The 14,499-nt window shown below is 34.7% G+C and overlaps 1 long non-coding RNA gene and 1 other non-coding gene across 2 annotated transcripts; one reads left to right on the top strand and one right to left on the bottom strand.

The window, feature by feature from the left end:
- The first annotated feature begins 746 nt into the window (after nucleotides 1-746).
- Nucleotides 747-5,519, top strand: LOC127900402 (uncharacterized). The gene is made up of 2 exons (XR_008052487.1): nucleotides 747-1,066; nucleotides 4,930-5,519. It is a non-coding gene; the product is annotated as an uncharacterized LOC127900402 (long non-coding RNA).
- A 2,333-nt stretch (nucleotides 5,520-7,852) lies between these two features.
- Nucleotides 7,853-7,959, bottom strand: LOC112497402 (small nucleolar RNA R71). The gene has a single exon (XR_003064198.1). It is a non-coding gene; the product is annotated as a small nucleolar RNA R71 (small nucleolar RNA).
- Nucleotides 7,960-14,499: the final 6,540 nt, after the last annotated feature.

Here is a 14,499-nt window from a genome sequence, read left to right as displayed (position 1 = left end):
GGTTTGTACTTCCAGCATGTGTATTTTTTATTAGAAAGACTTTGTACTTCTATGAAGCCTTTTATTAAAAAAACAAAAACTTGAAATATAAACTAATTATAGCCATGGCATTTAAATGGATATTTTGAACATAAGCAAAAGTACTCTATAGAGCCTTGTACAAAAAAGAAACTAAAAAATAAATTGAGTGTAGCCCTGGGGTTTGAACGGACACTACAAGAAAACTAGCAATAAATGACACATATTTTGTGACAAATTCTGAGAAAAAAGGGCATAAGTTATAAAAGCATGATAGACTCATGATATATTTTGTGTCTATCAAGTATTCATGAAGACTTGTGATAGACTTGCGATAGAAATAAATTATGTCAAGGATTTATGATGACTTTGTGATAAAATATATTATATCAAGAATTCATGATAGAATTTTTAGTGTTGACTTTACTTGGTGCTTTTTTGACTGAAATTTTAGGTATGTTTTAAACAAAATGTTATCTGAATTAATAAAAAAAACATTGTCGTTCTTTTGTGCTTTTATGACTAAAATTTCTAGTAACTTTAAATAAAATCTTATATGAATTAAGAAATGTTGTCGTTACACATAAGTTGGAATGGTGACATTTTACTTATAAATTTAAAATATTAAAACTTTAAAATTTTTAGTTATAAAATAACTTTTAAAAATAAGTAACGCACCATTTTAGTGCTTTGCAATCCTAATTTTTTTTAAGCGTTGAAAACATACACAGACAGAGAAAAGATGAAGACCAAAATTAAAAATCCTTGGCTTCTCTTGATACTAACTTCTCTGATTTTGCCGCAATCTCGAACGCCATTGTTGAAAATGTCTTGCCATCGTCTTCCTAGCGCACTAGCTATTGACTAAGTCAAGCTGTTTTTTCGTCGTCTTTCCACAAACTTCCTTGTTGTCATTTTCTCTTATGTGGTCTTCCTCATTATCGTGTTACTCACAGTCATGTTCTTTCCTCATCTTGCCGTCTTTCCTCACCGTTGTCCACTTTCCTCATCTTACTATCTTCCTCGCCGTCGTCTTCTCAAAACCTCGGTATGATCTTTGTTCACTTCAAAGCTAAATTAATTAATTGATTAGTTAATTTGTTAACAAAGAGCAAAGGATGCTAGTTTGTTAGGGTTACTTATTAGTAGTTGATGATTTAGGTGTGTGCTAGTTTGGAAATTGTGTATTGGTTTTGTTATATTGTTAATTTCATTAATGAGATATCTAAATGGTCATTTGAAATCTTGTTCTGATTATTAGTTACTAGAGATCTCTATAAACACAGCTCTGGGGATTAGTGCTTTTCCTACGAAAGACAACATTCGATGTTTAGTGTAATGATTCTTGCCTCGTCTCAATTTCCTTATAAAGTTAATTAGCTAGGTAATACTAGTCATTGCTATGTTTAGGATTTTTTTCCTTTACATTTTTCATGCTTTATATGGAATTGTGGTGTTCATTTACTGTAAAGTATAAATTGTGATTTTGGTTTCAGGGATTTGTTTCCTCTTTGTTTACAAAATTTTTTTGTCAGTAGCAGTAGCATATATAATGTAGATTTAAGAGATGAATAATTATCTAGGGCTATTTGTTTTCTGGTTTCTTAAGATTGATAGTTGTAAGTGCAATATAGGATGGTCGCTTACGAGAGTAGATTACTTTTCAAATGCCATAACTTAGGTTACAAATGTCCATTTGGGCCATATAATATACTGTTTTGAAGTATATGATGAGATGAACCAAACTTAGAACCATTTGCACCATTTTACTCTATAGTCGAGCTGAAAATTTCACTTCTTTCCTGGTTATTTTTCAGTTTTAAGATATTTTCCTATTTTTTCTGTTCCTTTTAGAATTTATCTTTTTTTTTCTACTCATCGAATTTTGGTGTTGTTTCTTTTTTCTTTTGTTTAGATTAGGAGAATTTTATTATCATATAATTTTTTTTTATATTTGCATGTATTAGTAAATTCACTATGTTTAGGGTTAGTTTTGTATTGAAATTTGACGTTATTAGGAACTAATGAAGTACTAGTACTGATTTTACAACATATGTATGTATATTAACTAATATTTTTTTTTCATAATCAGAACCTAATTAGAATATAATTTAGCTTATGGTGTAAAATTTTATTTTGTTTTGTTAAAAACAAGTGTTTTTCCCTATGTAATAGTTTATCTTGTGTTTTTTGTTTGAACTGTTTGCTATCATCTCTTTTGTTTCTTATCAATTTTTCAAAAAGTAGCTGTAGGGAAATTAATTCTGATTTGGTAAATAAATTTCACATTATTTATACCCTTTATAATGGTGATTTTACATGTTAGTAGTTTTGAGTTTGTTAATTTATAGTTACATGAAAGCAATCTAATACTATGGTCATATACGTAATAGCATGACCTAATTAATGTGGGCCTAATTGTATTAACTATTTGTTCATTTTCGTGTTTTTTATTGGGTTTAAAAGTTGTTCTATCATTTTTTTATTTGTGTCTTGTGTTATGAGTACATAAACATGTGAGGCAAGTTTGTTTATTGCCCAATCATTATATCAATATTTTTTTTATTGAGCTGGAAAGTGTTGTCTCTTATTTTATATTAGAAAGTGATTGAATGTAGTAGAAAGACCAACAATATTATATGAATTATTTTTGTTTAAGATTTCAAAGTTTATGTTTTCGTCTATATGTTTTTCATTTGTTTTTGACTAGTTTAGTGTGCAAGGTCAATAATTTTTGTTATATTTATGTTGCAACAAGGGTATTGAAGTCATTGTCAATTTATATTTTGCTTGTATGTATTGGTAATAAATTTTGATTTTTTTATTTATATTTAACTTCGTTAATGTTTCGGGATCAAAACCAATTAAAATAAAAAAATGGATAAGTCCTGGATTTATTATAGTAAAATGTCACCAGAGTATGATGTTGGGGTTGTGAAGAATTTATGAAGTTTGCTTCTGAAAATGTTGAAGGCATTAGCATCATTAAATGTTTGTCTAGTAAATGTATAAATTTATCCTTTTGTACACCTAAGGTTGCTCGTGAACATTTATGTTTTCATGTGTCTTACACAACCTGGAGCGGCATGGGGAATATGTCCACAAGACACCACTTCCTAATGTAGATGTAGATGTTCTGTTTGAGTTTATGGACTACAATGATGGAAACTCAGTAGATATGTTAACAATGTTTATAAGGATTGTGCTGCAGATCTTAAGGCATTTAAAAGACCTCTAGAATAGGTTGATAAGCCTTTTACCCAAGATGCATAGATTTCACTAAATTAGACACTTTGGTTAGCTTGTTCAATATAGAGGGTAAATGGTTTGGCATAAGTTTTATGAGTTATTGGGTTTTCTAGCTAAGTTGTTGCCTGAAAGTAATGAAATTCTTGTGTATGTGAACGAGGACAAAAAGACAATGTCTGCTTTAGGCCTAAAATATGTAAAAATACATGGTTGTCCAAATGGTTGCATGCTCTATAGAAAAGAGTATGAAAGGCTATTTGAAGGTCATAATTATGGTTTATCTAGATTAAAAAAATATAGTAGTGCTGACTAAAATAGAAAAGGGATTATTGCAAAAGTTTTATGGTACTTTTTGCCCGTACCTAGGTTTAAGTATGTGCTTCAATCTTAACAAATTGCCAAATACTTGACTTAACACACAAATGATAAAGTTAATAATGGTAAGCTCCAACATTCGGCAAACTCACCATAATGGAAATTAGTAGATAATAAATGGCCTACCATTGCATTAGATCTTAGAAATCTTTGCCTTGCCTTATCAGCCGACGGAATAAATCCACACAGCTCTCTTAGTAATATATATAATTGTTGGTCAGTTGTTCTTGTATTGTATAATCTTCCTCTGTAATTATATATGAAATAAAAATTTAATATGTTGTCCCTACTAATTTCTAGTCCTCAATAATAAGGCAATGACATTAATATATACTTAGCACCTTTAATAGAATATTTACAAATTTTGTGAGAAGTTGGTGTAGAGGCTTATGATGCCTATAGAAATGAGTTCTTTATTTTATTGGATGTGTTACTATAGACTATGAATGACTTTCTAGCATGCAAAAATCTAGTGGATTACACTGTTAAAGGATATAATGTTTCTCTATATTGTGGAGTAGACACTACTAAATATAGACTTAAACATAGTGGCAAAAATGCATATATCGATCATTGTCATTGGCTTCCTCATGGTCCCTAGACCAACGTAAAGCCTTTGACAACACCCACAGAGAGAGTTTGCCCTGAAACCATTCAATGGCGACGGCATTTTGCGGCTGATTGGGTCGATTGATAATAAATGGAGAAAGAACAACTCTAAAAAGCACAAAAGTTCCAACAATGATAATCGCATATGGTGAGAAAAAATCCATATTCTATAATTTAAAGTATTTACTTGTGCATCATCAATTAGATGTTATGCACATTGAAAAGAATGTGCGCAAGAGAATTTATGGAACACTACTTTACATTCTAATAAAGACCAAAGATGATCTTATGTCAAGCAATGATCTTGTGGAAATGAAAATTAGGGATGAATTAGCACCAACGTTTTTTTAAAAAAGCACACATTCTTTTCTGCAGCTTGTTGCACATTAACTAGAGACAAAAGGACAAGGTTTTGCAAAGCTTTGAAAAGTATTAAGGTTTCTGCTGGATATTCTTCAAACATAAAAAATCTTGTTTTAATGAAGGACTTTAAACTTCAAGGCCTTAAATCTCATGACTGTCATGTTCTTATGCGACAACTTTTAGCTATTGCCATTAGGAGTGTCTTGACGTGCTAATAATTTCTATACTATTTTAATACTTTCTTAACTTAATTTATGTTAAATTATATTTTATTATATTAATTTTTATCTTAATTTTTATGTTTTGTCATTGTAGGAATATTGGGAATATTTAAGTGAAAGGAAGCAAAAAGAGGAAATGGACTGGAGCTTAATAGAAATAATTGTAGATTGTGAGAGAAAAGAGGAAAGAATAATGCTTAAAGGAGAAATTATTAGGTTTATTGGCTATTTGTACAAGTCACGTGCATAATTACATAAAGCATTGGCATTTGATTCATGTGCATGAGCTTAGAAAGTGGGCTAGGTTTGTTTCATTTTAAATCTTTTGATTTAAAGATTGGGGGGCTGAGCTATAATATAAAAAGGAGGAGAAGGAAAACCGAGACAAAGTAGCTGCACAAATTAAGAAGCCAAGAGAAAGAAAATCGCAAGCAAAAAAGAAAAGAAAGGAATCAGTAGTCGCACCAATTAGAAGAAAAACCGAGAGCAACAGGAGCAATTTGGAGGAGGAGGAAGACTCGTTAATTCTTGAGTTTTTCTTTCTCTCTATTATTTTTCTTGAATGTTCTCAATTAAATGAATGGATTCTCTTTATATTCCCATGAACTAATTTAGTTTGCTAGGGCTACGATGTAGCCTAATTATGAAAGTTTAATTCCATAAATCTATGTTATATTTAGTTTATTATTCTGTGGTTCATTGTTCATTATTGTGCTTAATGCTTTTAAATATCTGGCCAATATTTGAATGATTTGAGGATGCATAATTAGACGGAGAGGAGATTTATGTATTTTTGCTCTATGTAATTGATGCCATGAATTGAACGAAAGACGAAGATGTGCCAACGTGATTGATAACTCTAGGAAATGAGAGTTATTACATCAATTCTAGACTTGAATCAAGATCACTTAGAGAACAAATAAAGTGTTTTTATTATATTTTAGTTACATTTTGCATAAACATTCATTTTAGTTGAGTCTTAATAAGTTTTGCTTGAATTAAAGTAATTTGTGCTAAAAACAAGTGCATAGTTATAGGTTCTCAGAAAGTCTTAATTCATGAAGGGATGTTGAGACAGTAGATGAGTAAGAGGAGGAAAGAAGATGGCCACAAAAGAAGAAAAACACAATCGGGAATAATGCAGTACTGTTGAGGATGTTAGAACAACCTGTGCTGTAGCAAGCTAGGAGCAATGCGGGAGAAAACTTAGGCGCGGGTCAGCGCATGTTTTCCTAATTTAACGCATGCACGCTCATGGATTTGTTTTTACCCTAATTTGCAATATAAAAGGGAGGCGTGCACCACATAGAAAGGCGGCAAGGGAATTATCATTAGAATAATTACGAGGAACAAAGAAAAAGATCAGAATTGAAGGCAACATTAGAGAATCGATCAGAATTATTTGGAATTGTCTTTCACTGTGCTCACTTATATTTATCTTCTTCCTTTAATTGTTTTGATGTATTCCGAGATTAACATATTTATGTTTATTTTTCTCTTTCAGAATATGAACTAAATTTACTTGTAGTTGAGTGACAAATAATCCAATGGGTTCTTGACTGTTCTTATATGTTGTTATAGTATTGCTATAGCATTTTACTCTAGTAGTTCTTTTATGAATATAACTGTTATTTCGGTTGACCACCCATTTAATAGTTTCAGTTAAGATAGAGCAGCAAAATGACATGTCTTAGCGGATAGTACTAGAGTACTACTTGATCTTAAGTTGAGTTTCCTGGATTAAGTTATCTTGAATCCCATAAGGGCAATACTTGACGTTAGGATTTGTACATACTAGACATAGTGTTCACCTTGTAGGGTGGAGAGATTAAAGGTTATAATGCCGTACCATAAGTATATTAGCAACTGGTCATTGTTAATAGATTTAAAAGTATGAGACTTTTAACATGCGATAGCTGCGGATGCAGATTTATTCTGCCCAGTGCTGCAGCTCTTATTGTAATAACTGGTGCTAAATTGATAGACAACAGCCACCCCATTAGGAGAGTTTGATCATTCAACTACTATAATCTCAATTGAATCTTAGACACATTTAACTTAGTTTATTTCGTTACGGTATTATTTTATTTAATTCTTTCACAACCCTCGATTACTTCTGAAATTACTTTACAATTGTTTGTTTCGGTCCTAAGTTGAATTGCACTATTGTGATTGCTTCAACATTTTTATAACATCAATCCCTGTGGAGACGATCTTGAATACTTATCACTTTATTACTTGTTGTGTAAGTGCACATTGACATTGGTAGTAATTGCCTATACAAATCAATCAACAAGTTTTTGGCTCTGTTGCCGGGGATTGATTGTTTATTTTTGAAGTGTGAAGTAAATCTTAATAGCGCCAAATTTGATTTGATTTATTCTATTTATTGGCAGATCGGTACATGCATGCGCAAAGACAGATCTGCGGTATTCCAATTCGATCATGAGATTGAAAGGACTGTCAGGAGATTGCGAAGAGAACAAAGGAATTCAGAAATTGCTTCAAGAATGAATAATTTACAGGATGCAGGGAATTTAAATCTTCACGGGCCCTTACAACCAGTCAACATTCAAGAAGAGCAGAATGAGCATGCTAACGGGAGACAGCTAGGCAATAACAATATTATTTACATGGCTGATGACAGAGACAGAGCTATAAGAGATTATGCTGTGCTAACTCCTCAAGTTGTACATCCTGACATCATCAGACCTAAAGTAGACGCTGCAAATTTTGAGTTGAAACCAGTGATGTTTCAAATTTTGTAAACAATTGGTCAATTCAATGGACTGCCAAATGAAGATACTCATCTCCATCTTAAATTGTTCTTGGAAGTAAGTGATGCTTTCAAGATTGCTGGAGCAACACAAGATGCATTAAGGCTGAGGCTTTTTCCTTATTCCTTAAGAGATCGAGCAAGAGCATGGTTAAATTCGTTACCATTTGATTCCATCACTACATGGAATGAATTGGCTGATAAATTCTTGATGAAATATTTCCCACCTACAAAAAATGCAAAGTTGCGTAATGAGATTACTTCATTCCATCAACTTGAGGATGAGAGTTTGTATGAGGCTTGGAAAAGATTCAAAGAATTGCTCAGAAGGTGTCCTCATCATGGTATTCCTTGTTGCATTCAATTGGAAACTTTTTATAATGGGTTGAATCCAAGTACAAGGTTAATGGTGGATGCTTCAGCAAATTGAGCTCTGTTATCCAAATCTTACACTGAAGCTTATGAAATTCTAGAAAGAATTGCCAATAATAATTACCAGTGGCCTTTAACCAGACAACCAGTATCAAGAGGATCAGCAGGGGTACATAACATAGATGCAATTATAGCCTTGTTAGCACAAGTAACCTCATTGACTAACATGGTAAAGGCCTTGACATCTACTCCAGCAACAGTAAAGCAAGTTGTTGAACTTTCTTGTGTATACTATGGTGAAGAGCATGACTTTGATAATTGTCCTGGAAATCCAGCTTCAGTAAACTATATGGGTAATTTCAATTGACAACCTCAGAACAACCCATATTCTAATACTTACAACCCTGGCTGGAAACAACATCCAAATTTCTCATGGAGCAGTCAGAATCAAAATGCTCCAGCAGTAAATGAGCAAAATAGAAACACACAACCACCTGGTTTTCATCAGCAAAGTCAAGGGCAAAAGTATAACAGTCAAGATACAATCACTTCACTGGAAGCATTGATTAAGGAATACATTGCAAAGAATGAAGTAATCATGCAGAGTCAAGCTGTATCCTTGAGAAACCTGGAAAACTAAATGAGACAACTAGCCACAGCAATGAGCAGTAGAACTCAAGGAAGCTTACCTAACAACACAGAAGACCCCAGGAGGGAGGGCAAAGAACACTACAAAGTAATTAATTTGAGATCTGTAAAGAATGTAGATATCCCAGTTGATGTAACCAAAAATGGGATGGAATTCAATTCAGGACAAAAATTACCTCAAAATGAGAGCATGTTACAACAACCTCCCCATCAAGGCACTGGTTACATGGGCCAAGCTACAGCAACTGCAGAGAAAGTTCAACCAGAACATGCTGAAAAAGAAGTTGCAACACCAGTAGTCACAACCTGCACCAAACCAAACAAACAGAGTTTGATATCTCCTGAAGCTACCCATCAGTTTAGACATCCACCACCTTTCCCACAAAGGTTCCAGAAGCAAAAACAAGACAAACTGTTCAGTAAATTTTTGGAAGTTCTAAAGCAACTGCACATAAATATACCTTTTGTGGAAGTTTTGGAGCAAATGCCAAATTATGTGAAATTTCTAAAAGATATCTTGACACGAAAAAGAAGGCTGAGAGAGTTTGAAACTATTGCTTTAACACAGGAAAGCAGTCATATGCTTCAGAGTAAAATTCCCACAAAATTGAAAGATTTATGGAGTTTTACAATACCCTGCTCCATAGGGACTAGGTATGCTGGTAGAGCATTTTGTGACTTAGGAGCTAGTATTAATTGACGCAATTATCTGTATTTAAGCAGCTGGGAGTAGGAGAATGCAAACCAACAACAGTCACTCTGTAACTAGCTGACAGATCTCATGCATACCCTGAAGGAAAAATAGAGGATGTGCTGGTGAAGGTTGACAAATTCATCTTTCCAGTGGATTTCATTGTATTGGACTTTGAAGTTGATAAAGAGGTACCCATTATATTTGGAATACCTTTTCTAGCAACTGGAAAGACTCTAATAGATGTGCAGAAAAGAGAGCTTACCATGAGAGTGAATGATCAGCAAGTCACATTTAATGTACTAGAGGCTATGAGGAACCCTGATGAAGTAGAAGATTGCAATTTCCTAAGTGCAGTGGATTTTGTTGTAGCAGACAGAATGGACATATGCTGCAGTAATACATTTGACAAAGTCACCACCTTTGAGGATGTTGAAGAGGAAGATATTGCAGCAATTCAGACAGATTGGATGGACAAACAGCAATATGATAGGCACAACAGATTTATTGAACACACAGGGAAGTAAAAACAATTTTATCATCTATTGAATCACCTCCTAGTCTTGAATTAAAACTGTTACCTTCACATTTGAAGTATGCTTATCTTGGTCAAGAGCAGAGTCCAGTAGATTTGCTTGGAAAATACAGAAGAGCAATTGGATGGACCATGACAAATATAAAGGGGATAAGCCCATCAATATGCATGCATAAAATCTTGTTAGAAGATTGTTCCAACAATTCGGTGGAGCACTAGAGATGGTTGAACCTTATTATGAAAAAAGTAGTAAAGAAGGAAATCATCAAATGGTTAGATGCTGGAATCATATACCCAATATCCGACAGTTCATGGGTAAGCCCAGTTCAATGTGTTCCAAAGAAAGGAGGGATAACAGTAATAGCTAATGAGAAGAATGAACTTATTCCTACAAGGACAGTGACTGGATGAAGAGTATGTATGGATTACAGGAAGCTCAACAAAGCCACAAGGAAAGACCATTTCTTACTTCTATTCATAGATCAGATGTTGGACAGACTTGCTGGAAAATAATACTATTGTTTCTTAGATGGATATTCAGGCTACAACCAGATTGGTATAGCTCCAGAAGATCAGGAGAAGACTACATTTACCTGTCCTTATGGAACATTTGCCTTCAGAAGAATGCCCTTTGGGTTATGCAATGCTCCAGTAATTTTTCAGAGATACATGATGTCTATATGGTAGAGCAAACTTTAGAAGTTTTCATGGATGACTTCTCAGTTTTTGGAGAAGCATATAATGATTATTTACACAACTTGGAAGAAGTTCTTAAAACATGTGAGATGACCAACCTAGTACTCAATTGGGAAAAGTGTCATTTCATGGTGCAAGAAGAAATAGTGCTGGGACACAAAGTATCCAAGAATGGCATTGAGATGGACAAAGCCAAGATAGAGGTAATAGATAAACTGCCACCTCCAACTTCAGTAAAAGGTATTAGGAGTTTTTTAGGTCATGCTGGATTTTATAGGAGATTCATTAAGGATTTTTCTAAAGTAGCTAAACCACTATGCTCATTGTTGGAGCATGACAAACCTTTTCACTTTGACAAAGATTGCCTTCAAGCATTTGGAGAATTAAAGAAAGCTCTGATCACTGCTCCGGTAGTTATATCTCCAGACTGGACTTTACCATTTGAACTGATGTGTGATGCTAGTGATCATTCTGTGGGAGGAGTACTAGGGCAAAGAAAGGATAAGGTTTTTCATTCCATATACTATGCAAGCAACACTTTCACTCCAACTCAGATCAATTACACCACTACAAAGAAAGAGTTACTAGCAGTAGTATTTGCTTTTGACAAATTCAGAGCTTACCTGGTAGGTACTAAAGTAACTATTTACACAGACCATGCAGCTATCAAATATTTAATTTCAAAGAAGGATGCCAAACCAAGACTAATCAGATGGATCTTATTGCTTCAAGAATTTGATCTGGAAATTAAAGATAGAAAGGGGACTGATAATCAAGTAGCAGATCACTTGTCACGACTGGAAGCAGACACTAGTACATTGACAAGGAAGGGCATCACTAAAACATTTCCTGATGAACAGCTGTTGGCAATACAACAAGCACAGGTGCTGCAGCAGTCAGAACCCCTATGGTATGCAGATTTTGCTAATTACTTAGTAAGTGGAATGCTACCACCTGAGCTGAAGTTTTAAGAGAAAAATAAATTTCTTCATGATGTTAGAAGTTATCAGTGGGATGACCCATATTTATATAAGCTGTGCTCAGATCAAGTGATACGAAGATGTGTTGCAGTAGGAGAGATTCCCCACATATTATAAGCATGTCATGTTGCAGCATATGGAGGACATTTTGGTGGTCACAGAACAGCTGCTAAAGTTCTGCAATCAGGTTATTACTGGCCCACTATTTTTAAAGATGCTTATGAATTTGTTAAATGTTGTGACAGGTGTTAAAGACAGGTAACATAACTAGAAGACATGAAATGTCATTAACCAACATCCCGGAATTGGAGGTTTTTGATGTCTAGGGAATAGATTTTATGAGACCCTTCCCACCATCCTTTGGGAACTTACATATCCTTGTTGCTGTGGATTATGTCTCCAAGTGGGTAGAAGTTGTAGCATTACCTACCAATGATGCTAAAACAGTGGTGGCTTTTCTTCAGAAAAATATTTTTCCCAGGTTTGGCACTCCTAGAGCAATCATTAGTGATGAGGACACACATTTTTGCAACAAAATCTTTATTGCAGCAATGATGAAATATGGAGTCAGACACAAGATAGCAATATCATAAGACATAAGATAGCAACATCATATCACCCACAATCCAATGGCCAGGTTGAAGTGTCAAACAAGGAAATTAAAAAGATCTTAGAAAAAGTGGTGAACCCAACGAGGAAGGATTGGTCTTTACACTTGCATGAGTTTCTATGGGCCTACAGAACATCATACAAAACTCCACTTAGCATGTCTCCTTACCGAATTGTTTATGGCAAGGCTTGTCATTTGCCACTAGAGCTAGAGTATAAAGCACACTGGGCACTAAAGAAACTATATTGGGATATTCATGCTGCAGCAGAACAAATGAAGCTTCAACTTTGTGAGCTTGATGAATTAAGGTTATTTTCATATGAAAATTCAAGAATTTATAAAGAGAGGAAAAAACACTGACATGACAAGCATATTCAGCACAAGCAATTCAACCCTGGTCAATTGGTGTTACTCCACAATACAAGACTAAGATTATTTCTGGGAAAGCTCAAGTCACGATGGTCTGGCCCGTTTAAGCTGTTAAAGTTTTATCCTCATGGAGCTGTTGATCTTCTAGATGAACAAACAGGTCAAGAATTCAAAGTTAATGGACACAGGGTTAAGCACTACATATATCCAGCAACAGATTGTTCAAAGGAGGTGTTACTCCTTAAAGAACCCAGTTATTGAACAATGAAAGAAGGTCAGGCTGAAGGACCTTAAATCAAGCGCTCCATGGGAGGCAACCCATTGTGGAGACAGCCACTTCAAACCAATTTTGATCTTCTTTGGTTTTGTTGACAAGATCTCCCTCCTTACCCTTTTCATTTAATTTTGTTATTTCATTCCGGCCGTTTAATTTTATCTTTTCACAAGTATTGCATTCTTTACTTTTGCTATCATTTGATCTATTTTATTTTAATTTCAGAATTAATTTTAGTTTATGGGAAATATATGTGACAATTGAATTCCATATTGACAAATGAGGTTGTATGGTGGCAGAGTGCAAAGGTGAGCCACGTGTCAGAGGCTTTAGTGTGGACTATGTAATCGTTGCTAGAGTAAGCGAATGGGTGCTGTAGCAACCAATTTTACCGTTACAGTAAATTAAAAGATGGAGCCTCTCACTTACCGATGGAGATAAGTCATGACAGATGAAGACATGGATGTGGATGGAAATTGTGAACAAATCTCCGAAATTAATGCTTTAATTTTATTAACCGAGATTTTTGGGATATGCACATTACTTTTCAAATATTTTATGCCCTTATTTATCTTTGGTTACCGTAATTATCTTCAATTAAGAGTCCACTATAAAAAAGAGTCACTGTGCTTAGTGCTCTACGACACTATTCCCCATCTCCTTCGCGAATACAACTCTCCTAATTCTTAAAACTCTTCTTCTCTTTTTACTCTCAGGGACATTAACCTCAACTTGTTACTGCTACAACAATGCCGAGGTATAAGAAAATAGCAAGCCGCCTCAAAGATCTGTCACGATTCCAGAGTTGCTACGTCGAAGAAAAATATGAAGAATTCATAGAGCCGTGCAGGATTCTGGAAGAAAAAAGGTTTCAATTTGCAGACCAACTCACGGGAATTGTGTAAACAATTCATAATGCTGCAGCAAAGCGATGATGGCTAGAGTTTTGCAACCACCCTCGAGATCCTGTACTACCCATAGTCAAAGAATTTTACTCCAATTTGGTAAGCCCTGATCGGCACAACATTTGGGTAAGACATACACTTGTCCCATTAGACTCCCGTGTTATCAATGCTTTTTATAACTTACCTGCTGAAATTACTTGTGAGTATGCTAAGTTGCGTGAGAAGTTAACCTCAAAAAAGTGGAACACTATTTTCACAACTCTTACAATTGAAAGGGCATCATGGGCTAACGAGAAAGGGCATATAGTTAATAGGATAGATTTGAAACCTATTGCTAAGGTGTGGGTGAAATTTCTGAAATCTAGGCTTATGCCCACCACTTACACCACTACAGTTTCGCAAGAAAGGTTGGTCTTGTTATATGTCATTATTCGAGGGCTTCCCATAGATGTGGGTAGCATCATCGCTAAAGAAATTTGAGATTGTGCAACCAAAACTCACCGAACTGCTGCCTTGTTATTTTCTTCACTCATCACCAGCATTTGTGTAGTTTCTGGTGTTCGTCTTGATGCCAGAGATGATCATGTCAAGAATGATAGTGCCTTTACGGCATGTACCATTGAGAGAGTTGCCGGTGAGAATGCTGGAACAACCACTGAACCAGCTGCTGTAACAGGAGCTAGGCGAGATATTGGATTAGAACAGACCATCCAAGCACTCAACGCAAGTATAACTCAATGTGTGGAAGCTTAGCAGAGGGAAAATGATCGATTTTAGAGTTATCTATAGCACTTGGACAACCAACTAC

This window comes from Citrus sinensis, chromosome 2 (assembly GCF_022201045.2).
Source record: "Citrus sinensis cultivar Valencia sweet orange chromosome 2, DVS_A1.0, whole genome shotgun sequence".
NCBI lineage: Eukaryota > Viridiplantae > Streptophyta > Magnoliopsida > Sapindales > Rutaceae > Citrus > Citrus sinensis.
The sequence above is the reverse complement of the archived record's forward strand: the minus strand, read 5'-3'. Positions and strand labels throughout refer to the sequence as shown.